Raw genomic sequence first — 12468 nt, forward strand, 5'->3', positions numbered from 1 at the left:
ACCTGGGTGGGGGAGGGGAAGGTGTCGGCTATCTACCAGGAACTGCTGGAAGCGGAGGAAACCCCGGTGGAGGAGCTTAAGTGCAAATGGGAGGAGGAGTTAGGTGGAGAGTTGGAGCCGGGTCAGTGAGCGGAAGCCCTAAGTAGGGTCAATTCCTCCTCATCATGTGCTAGGCTCAGTTTAATCCAGTTTAAGGTGGTCCACTGGGCACAGATGACGGTGGCGAGGATGAGCAAGTTTTTCGGGATAGAAGACAGATGTGCGAGGTGTGCAGGAAGCCCAGCAAACCATGTCCATATGTTTTGGGCATGCCCGAAGCTTGGAGGGTTCTGGCAGGGGTTTGCCAAGGCAATGTCCAAGGTGCTAGGTACTCGGGTAGTGCTGAGTCCATAGGTGGCGATCTTTGGAGTGTCAGAAGACCCGGGAGTTCAGGGAGTGAAAGAGGCCGACGTTCTGGCCTTTGCCTCCCTGGTAGCCCGGAGACGGATCCTTGTAATGTGGAGGGACTCGAAACCCCTGAGTATAGAGACCTGGGTCAATGACATGGCTGGGTTTCTCAGCCTCGAGAAAATAAAGTTTGCCTCAAGAGGGTCAATGCTAGGGTTCTCCCGGAGGCGGCAGTCATTCGTCGACTTTCTTGGAGAAATTTAAAATGTTGGCAGTAGAAGCTTTCCGAGGGGGCGGGTAAGGGTTGTTTTATGTTACTTCATGTGGTCTGTGAAGATAGAGCCGGTTGGGGAAATGTCTATTTTTTCACCATGTTAATGTGTAATGTTTACTGTTCTTTTTCTGTTATTGTTATAAAATTTTACAAATACTTCAATAAAAAAAAATATATTTTTTAAAATAAGGGGGTGAAAGGTAATCGGGGGTAGGCAGGAATGTGGAGTTCAGGTTACAATCAGATCAGCCATGATCTTATTGAAAGGTGGAGCAGACTCGAGGGGCCGAGTGGTCTACTCCTGTTCATAATTCATATGTTCATGTGTGACGCAATCAGTTTTTTTCATATTTTCTCCCCCAGCCCTCTGTCACCCAGAGGCAATTATTAATGGAAGGACAAGAACTCCACAGCTAGCTATTAATCATTGCTAATTCCTCAAATGGTTGTTATTTACACATATAAGACTGGACAATGGCCAATTCACTAATGAAGCTGTTGGCCAAGCTGAATCCTGCCCTTGGCTAGGTGGGCACTTCCAGGGGAGGTAAAATACAAAAGACAGCACCACTTATTAACCATTCGGCAATTCAGGTACAGAATGACAGACCATAGGTATCAACAAAATATTAAATCTAAAATGTGACCATCGGGCAAATTGGACAAATCGGCAGGGTGCCAATGAGCTGGCAGACACCAAAGTACAGTAGGCATTCCAGGTCTATTTAAGTAAACCGCACACCTTCCCTCTTACCTACGCACTGAACCACACAGAGAGAAATATCAAGAGAGTGACCAGGACAGGAAACGTGATTGATTTCTCCTCCCGATGCAAGAATTCAGAGCATGACTCTGGTGTCCCTAATCTAATCCCAGCCAAGGCTGCATCAATCCGGGATTTAACTGGGAACCTCCTGATCTCTGTGACTCAACGACATATCAAACAGTGCAATTAGCCGCCAAGACAGAGGATATAAACGTTAATGTGTTCAAATTTGATTCTACCCATCTGGCAGAAACCTGGTCAGTAACCCACCATTGAGAATTTCAAACTAAGTTAAAATTAACAGGAAGCAAGGTGGTTCTGCCACGGCAGCGGGATCCTTCTTCACGGATGCCTGTTGGGTGCTGATAACATCATTCTGCTCCCACTGCAATTTTAACTGGGAGCTTAAGTAAGGAAGCTATTGTGGCTTTCCCATCAGGCGCAGATGGCGGGAAGATGAGCAGGGGTTAGAAGTAGCTCAAACGGACGAGTATTAAAAAAACTCTCCTTTGGTACCTGAACGAACCATGCTCCTCCGGGGCTAAAAGGAAACTTAGGCCTCCTTTGCTGTGGACTCACCCGTTTCCCATGAGTGAGCCCACAGTAAAATGGGGAAATAAGAATACTGACCCGAACTGGGTCTGTCCTGTAATCCAATCCTGCCCCCACATTGTGCTGACCAGCGGACTCGGGGCCATGTGACTTGACACTCGATGAAACTACCAATTGCTGGTAAAATAGGTGTCTCAAGCTATTTATTAGTGCAGTCGGCGAACATTTGACATTTTACTGGGGCATTTCTTCCCTCCTTTTCCTTCAGTTCTTTATCTATTTCCCTTTCTTTGCACCAACTATCCAAAAGTCAGAACAAATTTCCACATCATCCTTCACACTTCAGAGAAGTTCATCCGAGAACTATGGTGAGGTGGGGTTGGGGAGGGGATTGGATTTTCTGGGTAGTGCCAGGGTGTACCTGAGTGGAGGTTTGAGGTTTTTGAGGGCGTTCCCTGGTGGGGTGGGGATGGAGGGGGCGTGCTTCGGGGGTGGGGGTCCCCCGCCTGTGGGAGATGATCCTTTTTTAAAATTATTCTCAGATCAGGTCACCCTTTGAAAACGCCAAAGTTGCTTGAGGGGTGGGACATCGCTGGACCTGCCTCCAACATTTTTTTTGACTGTACATCAAAACATATTGTGGGAAATGCCGGCAGTGCAGCTGACGGGCTACACACTGCTCTTCCTGCCTGAGATGACACATGGTTAAAAAAAGAGAAAATTCTACCCTATGTCCCTGAAAATAGCACTGAAATTGTAAGAGATAATTTTCAGAATATTAGATCATCTCTCATTCTTCTAAACTCATAGGCCTAACCTCTTCGTAAAATAACATCTTCATCCCAGGAATGAGACCGTTCAATTTCAATTTCCAATTAAGACGAGGTTAGAAACGTCATGATGAATCGGTGACTCGATGCTCCATTTGTTGTGGTATTAAGCAATGTAATCTAGGCTGGTTCTATAGGCTGAAACTTTCACCTGAATGAGTTAGATAGTCGCAAGCAGAATAATGCTGTGAGTTTATTTGGCCTCAATATCGCCAGGGTTAGATCCTGTAATGTTTGAAATATCCCACGATGCTTCAGGGAGATGGGTCTGCCATCGGTGGGGTGGGGGATGGTGAGTGGGGGCGGGTGGACCTGAGTGGGTGGGGATGCTGTGGAATATAGCTGTTCCAATATTTCATACAGCATTTCTTTTAACTTTAAGATAGTATTGAAGTAGTCTTTTCGGTTTCCTTTTTGAATCTAGTTATAATGTTCGCAGGAGTGTCATAACTCAGCAAGACGTTTGAGCAGAATTCTAACTAGCAACAAGGGTGGCATGGTAGCACTGTTGCTTCACAGCGCCAAAGTCTCGGGTTCGATTCCTGCCTTGGGTCACTGTCTGTGCGGAGTCTGCACGTTCTCCCCGTGTCTGTGTGGGTTTCCTCCGGGTGTTCCGGTTTCCTCCACAAGTCCCGAAAGACGTGCTTGTTAGGTGAAATGGACATTCTGAATTCTCCCTCAGCGTACCCGAACAGGCGCAGGGAATGTGGCAACAAGGGGATTTTCACAGTAACTTCATTGCAGTGATAATGTAAGCCTACTTGTGACACTAATAAAGCATGGCTGAGAGATTAAATCCTTGCAAAGTAATGGTGGATCAGAATCCCAACCTCATTCCATCCACTTCCAGGTTTCGCCAAAGTGCGCTGGAGGCAAATGGGAAGTCCATGAGGAGCTTTCCTGTCGATCATTCAGACAGTTAACTGATCAATCAGTTGACCTTTCACCCTGGAATGCAATAGCCAGTGAACAGGTTTCCTGCTTTGCATGGAAATTGTCAGAGTTAAGAAGGAGAGAGTATCTGCATCATCCCACCTCTGACTACTGTTGTTCATTCAATCTCCTCGGCAGGTCAATAATTTGCTTTCAGTCCCATGCCATTCCTTAATGTCTATTCCACAGCATCCCCACCCACTCAGGTCCACCCGCCCCCACTCACCATCCCCCACCCCACCGATGGCAGACCCATCTCCCTGAAGCATCGTGGGATATTTCAAACATTACAGGATCTAACCCTGGCGATATTGAGGCCAAATAAACTCACAGCATTATTCTGCTTGTGACTATCTAACTCATTCAGGTGAAAGCTTCAGCCTATAGAACCAGCCTAGATTACATTGCTTAATACCACAACAAATGGAGCATCGAGTCACCGATTCATCATGACGTTTCTAACCTCGTCTTAATTGGAAATTGAAATTGAAAGGTCTCATTCCTGGGATGAAGATGTTATTTTACGAAGAGGTTAGGCCTATGAGTTTAGAAGAATGAGAGATGATCTAATTGAAACATATAAGATCCTGAGGGGATCTGAAGTGCTAAATGACTTACTCCTCTTCTATTTTCCTCTGAGAATTCCTTCCAAGTAATGGAATGCAAAGGCCTAGGGCTGGATTTTCATCACGAGGTGGGGCAGAATTGGAGTTGGCTGGGCCTGTTGCCGACTGGTGTGTTGGTTTGCAGAGAGGGTCTTAATCCCAGTCCATTTTCTAAAATGTTGGGTCAGGGACAGAATGGTTTCCTACTGACAAGCAGCGGCGAGCCAATATAAAGGCAATCTGGGTCCAATTAAATCTACTCTTCCGTGCTAACTCTTCCAGTTGGACTGAAACAAAACCAAAGAGAGGAGGGGCCCACCTGACAGCAGGCCAGGAGCCCAATGTCCCTCGTGGTCCTTTTAACCCCCACCACCCCCCACCCCAGTTGCCATCCTGCGATTTACCTACCCCCACCATCACCAATCTCCGGGGACACCCTGCTAACTGTCCTCCTTCGATTTTATATATTTTTTAAGTGTTCAGGGGTGCTTCAAGGTGGAGGAGCCTGTGCTCTCATCTACATACATTAGCAACTCCCACCTCTGACCAACTGAGTTGCCAATCTGCCCTTGCTGGAGGGCCTCCTATTGGTCTTTCAGCCTTGGGAGCTAGTCCATCTGCTATTATTAATTGGATGGCAAGTGCGCTCTCCATCCTTTCATTGGTCTGGCACTGAAAAATCACGAGGTTCTCCCAGAAGCTAGAGGTTCTCCCAAAAAGTGATATGTAGCACGTTTTGTCCCCGATGCCCAGCATTCATCCCTGGAAAAAAAGAGAGCGTTCTGAAAACAAATACCATAAAACCTTTGTTACGATCATCAGTTCAATGCTGCACCTGCCACTGTAAAAGTTAGCAGAGTACTTTGTCCCTTTCTAAAGTGGCATTTTACCTTTTGTCTTTCCTGGCCGGTGTCTGAAACGCAGAAAACCGAATAGATTCTCATCTCATTTGTTTTTGATTTAAAAATGATGATACTGTACTGCTTTTAAAATTTCACCTCATGATATGCTGGAAGAGTGACACCCATCCTGTTTTTGCATTCTCTTCAATGAGATAATCTTAGAAGCTCTGCTGTCAGAAAACATGCACCGTTCCTTTAACGTTCTTGTACTTACGCAGTATACCCTGCTATGTACCCTTGATTTCAGTCGGGTGCTGCTCATGGCATTCAATATTCCAAAAGATAAGTTCCAATCAGTTAATAAATATAAAGCAGGTATTTGACTGGTGTGTACATACAACCTGAGAGAGAATGAAGACATGAATTGTCTCAACTGGTACAGTTATTAACTTAGGCTAGATAATTGCTGGTTAACTATTTTTTTTAAAAACCTACTGAAAGGCATGGCTTCAGAGATTTTCTGGAAGTGTAGAGTCAGTTGGTGCGCTGTTACAGTCTGACTATGAAAAGTAAGAAATATTCATGGTCTCCTGATCTGCTGCTTTGCATTTCCGTTAGATTGGAAATCATCATCTGCACATATTCCACTGTATGATGTTGGCCCTTCTACCTCAAAGGGCAAGATAGGGTAAACAGAATTTTCATGCCCCTTCCAACCATGTTGTCATCAATGACAAAACAGTATGTCAGTCAGTATGCCAATTGAGTGCCCGCTTGTTGGTTACCCTGAGTTTAGATGCCCTGGTTTTAACCAAATTTACCACCAGTGACAGGTTTTAATATAATTAGGGTGCCACAACTGCTGGGCTTTACAGAACCTCCCTTTACTGGAACTCATGACATGACCTTTGAGAGCAAAATGATGAGCTAAGTACACCTTGGGGGTTTAAAGAAATTTGGGGTGCATGGCCCCAGACCCTTGCACATAGGTTCACATGGATCCACAAGACAGGGTCTTGTGCATTAGGTTTTGCCGAACATGCCTTCATTGTGTCCATGTGCCCCTTCCTGTCCAATAATCCTGAGGGTCATAGGAGGAGAAAAGAGATGAGGGGTGCTCTGGGAAAATGGCTATCATGGGCTTCATTTAACGGGACAAAACAGAGTCCCGTTTCGGGCCCATTTAGCAGGGTGTTTCTCGGCGCCTGCCGCACTGAGAAAGACACCACTATTTAATGGCACCTTTCCGGGGGTTTTTGCCCTCAGCGAGCAGCCCTCGTCGAGGCCGCATTTACATAATTCCCTGCACTGATGATCTCAGCTCGCCAGTGCAGGAAGAGTACTTGTGGATCGTCACACCATTTTTAAGTGTGAGGCACCCCAGGCCCGATGCCTGGCATGGGCAACCTGGCATACCGGCACCTTGATGCTGCCAGCCTGGCACCCTGGCAGTGCCCCTGACAGCCTGGCAGTTTCACCTGGGTGTCGCAACTGTGCCAGTGTGGCAATGCGAAGGTGACAGGCTGGCAGTGCCACAGTGCCAGGGTGCCAGTAGGCATGCCAGAGTACCACCCTGCCCAGAGCCCGACCATCTGTGTGATCTCTAACAGCCTGGGAGACACCCCCTCAATGTCATTTGCACCTGGTCCCCGTTTGTCGAAACCAGTGCTGAAGGGCGCCCTGACGAGATTTCCAGGATGAGATTGTTAGGTCTCTGGTGCTGGAAGAATCTGTGCAGACATATTTTATTTGAAAAAGATTTTATTGGAGGCAATTTAAGATAAATACATAACAAAGAAGAAAAACAAAAGTCAACCGCGGCGACAGCCACAACATCTTTACACTCCCCCGCCAGAAATTTCCCCCTCCCACTCTATCCACTGGCATCCTGGCATCTGCCCCCTCCTTTTTTAACTTTTAACCCAGACCCCCAGCCCAAACAAAAAATGAACCCCCTCTCGCTGACAGCTCAATACTCCTTAAAGAAGTCTAAGAACAGCTTCCATCTCGAGGTGAACGCCTCCCCTGCACCCCTAATGGCAAACTTAATTTTTACTAAGTCCAGGAACTCTGCCAAATCACTCACCCATATCCCTGCACTCAGAGGCTGTGAATTCCGCCAGCACAACAAAATCCAGCTCCGGGCTATCAGTGAGGCAAAGGCCAACACATCGGCCTCTCTCCCCTGGCATCCTCCAATACTTCAAATATTGCCTTCTCCTGACTCAGACCTACGGTTACTCCAAAAATCTTTGACATTCTCCGGTCGCTCCAGCCCAGCGACCAGAAATTCCCGCCCGAGGTCAATGGATCTTTACATGGTCCGTGCCCCGTCCGTGGCGATCTTGCGGAGGGTGGGGCAGAAGAATTCAGCCCTATGTCTGCAAATCCTGTCCAATCTACCCCACTCCAACCTCGGACATGCCCAAAATATGTGAACATGGTTTGCCGGCCTCCTCCACCCCTGGAAAGAATCGACTCATCTTGGACACCGGCATGTGAGCCCTGTGTACCACTTTGAACAGTATGACTTAGTCTTGTGTATGACGAGGACCATTAACTTTTCGTAAAGCCTCACTCCATACTCCAGCCCCAGCGCCCCACCCAGATCCTCCTCCCACTTGCGCCTTGTCATAATATACACACAAGTATATGATGGTGCACAGACAGACATTGATTGACACAAAGGATGACCAATGAACATACAGAACACAGCAGCCAATCACCACACAGGACACGGCCACTATAAAACCAGAGGGCACTAGTTTTCCCGCTCTCTTGGGATGCAGCCTCTGAGACAGTCAGAGCCTGTGAGCAACAACTAGAACATTCACCATGTGGTAGTAAGATAGTCTGGTCAGGTTAGCCTCAGGTCTCCAGTCAACTCAGCATAGTGTCAACCTACAGTTAAAGTATGTTTAATAGTTAAGAGTTTAATAAAATAGAGTTGCATTTCTTCAAGTGTTGGAAGCCTGTCTCTCTCTCTGCTACAGTAAACACAGTCCTCGCAGACCCAGCTTACCCAACACATCATGGTACCAGTGAGTTATGCTCGAGTTTGATGGACCTACCTTGAGATAGTCTGCCTTTGACCAGCGATCAGCCATCCGGTAACATGGACAGCGTCCACCCTCCCCCGCCGCTCCGCATCGCCGGCAACCTCGGTGCGAACTGGAAGATTTTTAAGCAGAAGTTTCAGCTGTATCTTGAAGCCATCGACCTCGAGGCCGCATCGAATGCCAGAAAGATTGCTCTCTTCCTCTCTACAGCCGGGGACCACGCTATCCACATTTGTAACTCCCTCACCTTTGCTGAAGGTGAGGACAAGACAAAGTTCAACACAGTCCTGCTGAAGTTCAACAGCCACTGTGACATCGAAGTCACCGAGAGCTTTGAACGCTATGTGTTCCAGCAGAGACTTCAGGGTAAGGATGAACCTTTTCAGTCCTTCTTAACCCATCTCCGTATCCTCGCGCAATCCTGCAACTACAGCTGCACTTCCGACTCCATGATCCGCGACCAGATCGTTTTTGGGGTCCATTCCGATCCCCTTCACCAGCAACTCCTCAAAGTTAAGCAGCTCACCCTCACCACTGCCATCGAAACCTACGTCCTACATGAGCACGAATATCAAGGCGGCAGAGATAGCGCGGCAAGGCCCCCACGATGTGGAGTGGGTGCAGGCCGTAAAACAGCTCTAGGGCCTGAGTCTGGATGAAGGCAGCCATTTTGTGTGTTTTTTCCAGACAGCTGCGCATGCACGCAACGACCGAGGGGACGGCAATGCCGAGGATCGAACTGCACATGTGCGCACATCTTTTGACCGCACCGCGCATGCGCAGTGGCGCACGGAACGTCCTGACATCAACGGCATGACGTGCAGCAACTGTGGCTCCGCCTACTTAAAGCGGCAATGTTCCGCGAAATCTCGACGCTGTCTCCAGTGTGGCAAGCTTGGCCACTACGCAGCCCTGTGTAGATCTGCTCAACTGCCCACCACACAGCCATCCCAGTCGCAGCGCAGGAACGTCCGGTCAGTGCAGCAACCCGTTGCAGACTCCGACTCCGACATGGTTCCAGATCCTGACACCGAGGATCTCACATCCGTATTCCGGGTAGGCGTCATCACCAAGCATACGGTGCTTTCTAAAAAAAAGGCTAATCCACTCCCAGTGATGAGCATTGATCCGGACGACGAGTGGTGTGCCACCCTTACGGTCAACGAATCTCGCATAAGCTTCAGGCTGGACACCGGCACTTCAGCGAACCACATTTCGAAGTCTGACCTGGATACCATCCACTTCAAGCCGAGCATTCTTCCATCGGCCTGCCAGTTTATCGACTACAATGGCAATGCCATTGCTGCCAGTGGCTCATGCCAGCTTGCGGAATCCCATCGTTCCTCAAGGCCCACCCTGCGTTTCGAAACAGTAGCGTCCAACAAAACTTCCTTGCTCGGAGCTCAGGCCTGCAAAATCCTGAATCTTGTGCAGCGGGTTCACTCCATGTCGCCCGCTGAGGCATCAGCCTCGCCAGATGCCAACTTTCAAACCCAATTAAATGACAGCATAGCACGATACCTTAGCGTCTTCGAGGGTATGGGCACACTCCCCTACACATACAAGATACTTCTGAAACCGAATGCCACACCCGTGGTTCATGCACCGCGTCAGGTGCCAGCACCCCTTAAGGACCGCCTCAAGCAGCAGCTGCAAGAACTCCTGGACCAGGGCATCATTTCTAAGGTCACGGAACCCACGGACTGGGTTAGCTCCATGGTTTGTGTCAAAAAACCGTCAGGGGAACTTTGCATTTGCATCGACCCCAAAGATTTGAACCGTAACATCATGAGGGAACAGTACCCTATCCCTAAGCGAGAAGAGCTCACCAGCGAAATGGCTCACGCCAGGTTATTTACGAAGCTGGATGCCTCCAAGGCGATTTGGCAGATACAGCTGGTCGCATCCAGTCGAAAGCTCTGCACTTTCAACAACCCATTTGGTCGTTACTGTTACAACCGGATGCCCTTTGGCATCATCTCCGCCTCGGAGGTGTTCCACCGAATAATGGAGCAAATGATGGAAGGCATCGAGGGGGTGCGAGTGTACGTCGATGACATCATTGTCTGGTCCACAACTCCTCAGGAACACATCGATCACCTCAAGCGAGTGTTCCATAGGATCCACGAGCATTGCCTCCGACTCAACAGAGCCAAGTGCTCGTTCGGTCAAGCAGAAATAAAGTTCCTCGGCGACCATATTTCGCAGCTCGGTGTGCAGCCAGACACAGATAAGGTGTCGGCGATCAATGCTATGAAGACACCAGAGGACAAGAAGGCGGTCCTCCGCTTCCTCGGGATGGTCAACTTCCTTGGGAGGTTTATCCCCAACCTTGCATCTCACACCACAGCTCTCCGCAATCTTGTAAAAAAAAACACCGACTTCAAGTGGTTCTCCGATCATGGGAAAGAGTGGCGTGAGCTCAGGGCGAAACTCACCAAGGCCCCGGTCCTGGCGTTATTCGACCCTGCCAAGGAGACAAAGATCTCCACCGACGCGGGTCAGGCTGGCATTGGGGCAGCACTCCTCCAGCGCGACGAATCCTCCTCCTGGGCCCCAGTCACATATGCATCTAGAGCCATGACCCCTACTGAGCAGCGATATGCTCAAATCGAGAGTGCCTGGGCCTCCTCACGGGGTTTGACACATTCCATGATTACGTGTATGGACTCCCCAAGTTTACGGTCGAAACGGACCACAGGCCACTGGTCCACATCATACAGAAGGACCTCAACGATATGACGCCGCGCCTACAGCGTATCCTCCTCAAACTCCGACGCTATGATTTCGACCTGGTCTACACCCCGGGCAAGGAGCTCATTGAGGCCGATGCACTCTCCCGCTCCATCACCACGCTGTGTGAGCAGTCGGACTTCATCTGCCAGATCGTTGCCCATGTTGAGTGTTGTGCATCCAACTTTCCGGCCACTGACGAAAGGGTCGTGCAGATTCGTCAAGAGATGGTCAGGGATCCTTTACTCCAACGGGTCATGCGCCATCTCACATATGGTTGGCAGAAGCGCCAGTGCCCACAGTTCTACAATATAAAAGATGACCTGGCAGTGGTCGATGGCATACTAATAAAACTGGACAGGATAGTAATACCACAGAGTATGCGAGAGCTCGTCCTCGGCCAACTCCACGAGGGTCATCTGGGGGTGGAAAAGTGTCGCCGGCGAGCCCGGGAGGCAGTATATTGGCCTGGCATCAATCATGACATCGCCAACACTGTCCTCAATTGCCCAACATGCCAACGGTTCCAGCCGGCCCAGCCAAAAGAGACTTTGCAGCCGCATGAACTGGTGTCGTCCCCATGGACCAAGGTTGACATTGATCTCTTCCATGCAAAAGGCCGGGATTACGTCCTCCTAGTGGACTATTTTTCAAACTACCCTGAGGTGGTCAGACTGAATGACCTCACATCAGCAACAGTCATCAGGGCAGCACGGTAACACTGTGGATAGCACAATTGCTTCACAGCTCCAGGGTCCCAGGTTCAATTCTGGCTTGGGTCACTTTCTGTGCAGAGTCTGTACATCCTCCCCGTGTGTGCGTGGGTTTCCTCCGGGTGCTCCGGTTTCCTCCCACAGTCCAAAGATGTGCAGGTTAGGTGGATTGGCCATGCTAAAAAAAAAATTGCCCTTAGTGTCCAAAATTGCCCTTAAGTGTTGGGTGGGGTTACTGGGTTATGGGGATAGGGTGGAGGTGTGGACCTTGGGTAGGGTGCTCTTTCCAAGAGCTGGTGCAGATTCGATGGGCCGAATGGCCTCCTTCTGCACTGTAAATTCTATGATAAAGAGATCTTTGCCCGTCATGGCATTCCACTTACGGTCATGACAGATAATGGCCCGTGCTTCTTCAGTCAGGAGTGGACGGATTTTGCCCGACAGTACAATTTCACGCACGTCACTTCAAGCCCCCACTACCCCCAGTCAAATGGGAAAGCAGAAAAGGGGGTACACATTGTAAAACGACTGTTGTGTAAAGCTGCTGATTCGGGTTCAGATTTTCACCTGGCACTGCTAGCCTACAGGGCGACTCCTTTGTCTGCTGGCCTGTCCCCAGCACAGTTGCTAATGAACAGCACATTACGGATGACGGTGCCAGCTATCCACAGCCCGGACCTTGACAATTTTCCGGTCCTGCAAAGAATGCAACTGTCTCGGGCCCAATGCAAGTCGGCGTATGATGCCAACGCCACAGATCTCCCTGCTCTGGTC

Source organism: Scyliorhinus torazame, chromosome 7, assembly GCF_047496885.1.
Source record: "Scyliorhinus torazame isolate Kashiwa2021f chromosome 7, sScyTor2.1, whole genome shotgun sequence".
Classification (NCBI taxonomy): Eukaryota; Metazoa; Chordata; class Chondrichthyes; order Carcharhiniformes; family Scyliorhinidae; genus Scyliorhinus; species Scyliorhinus torazame.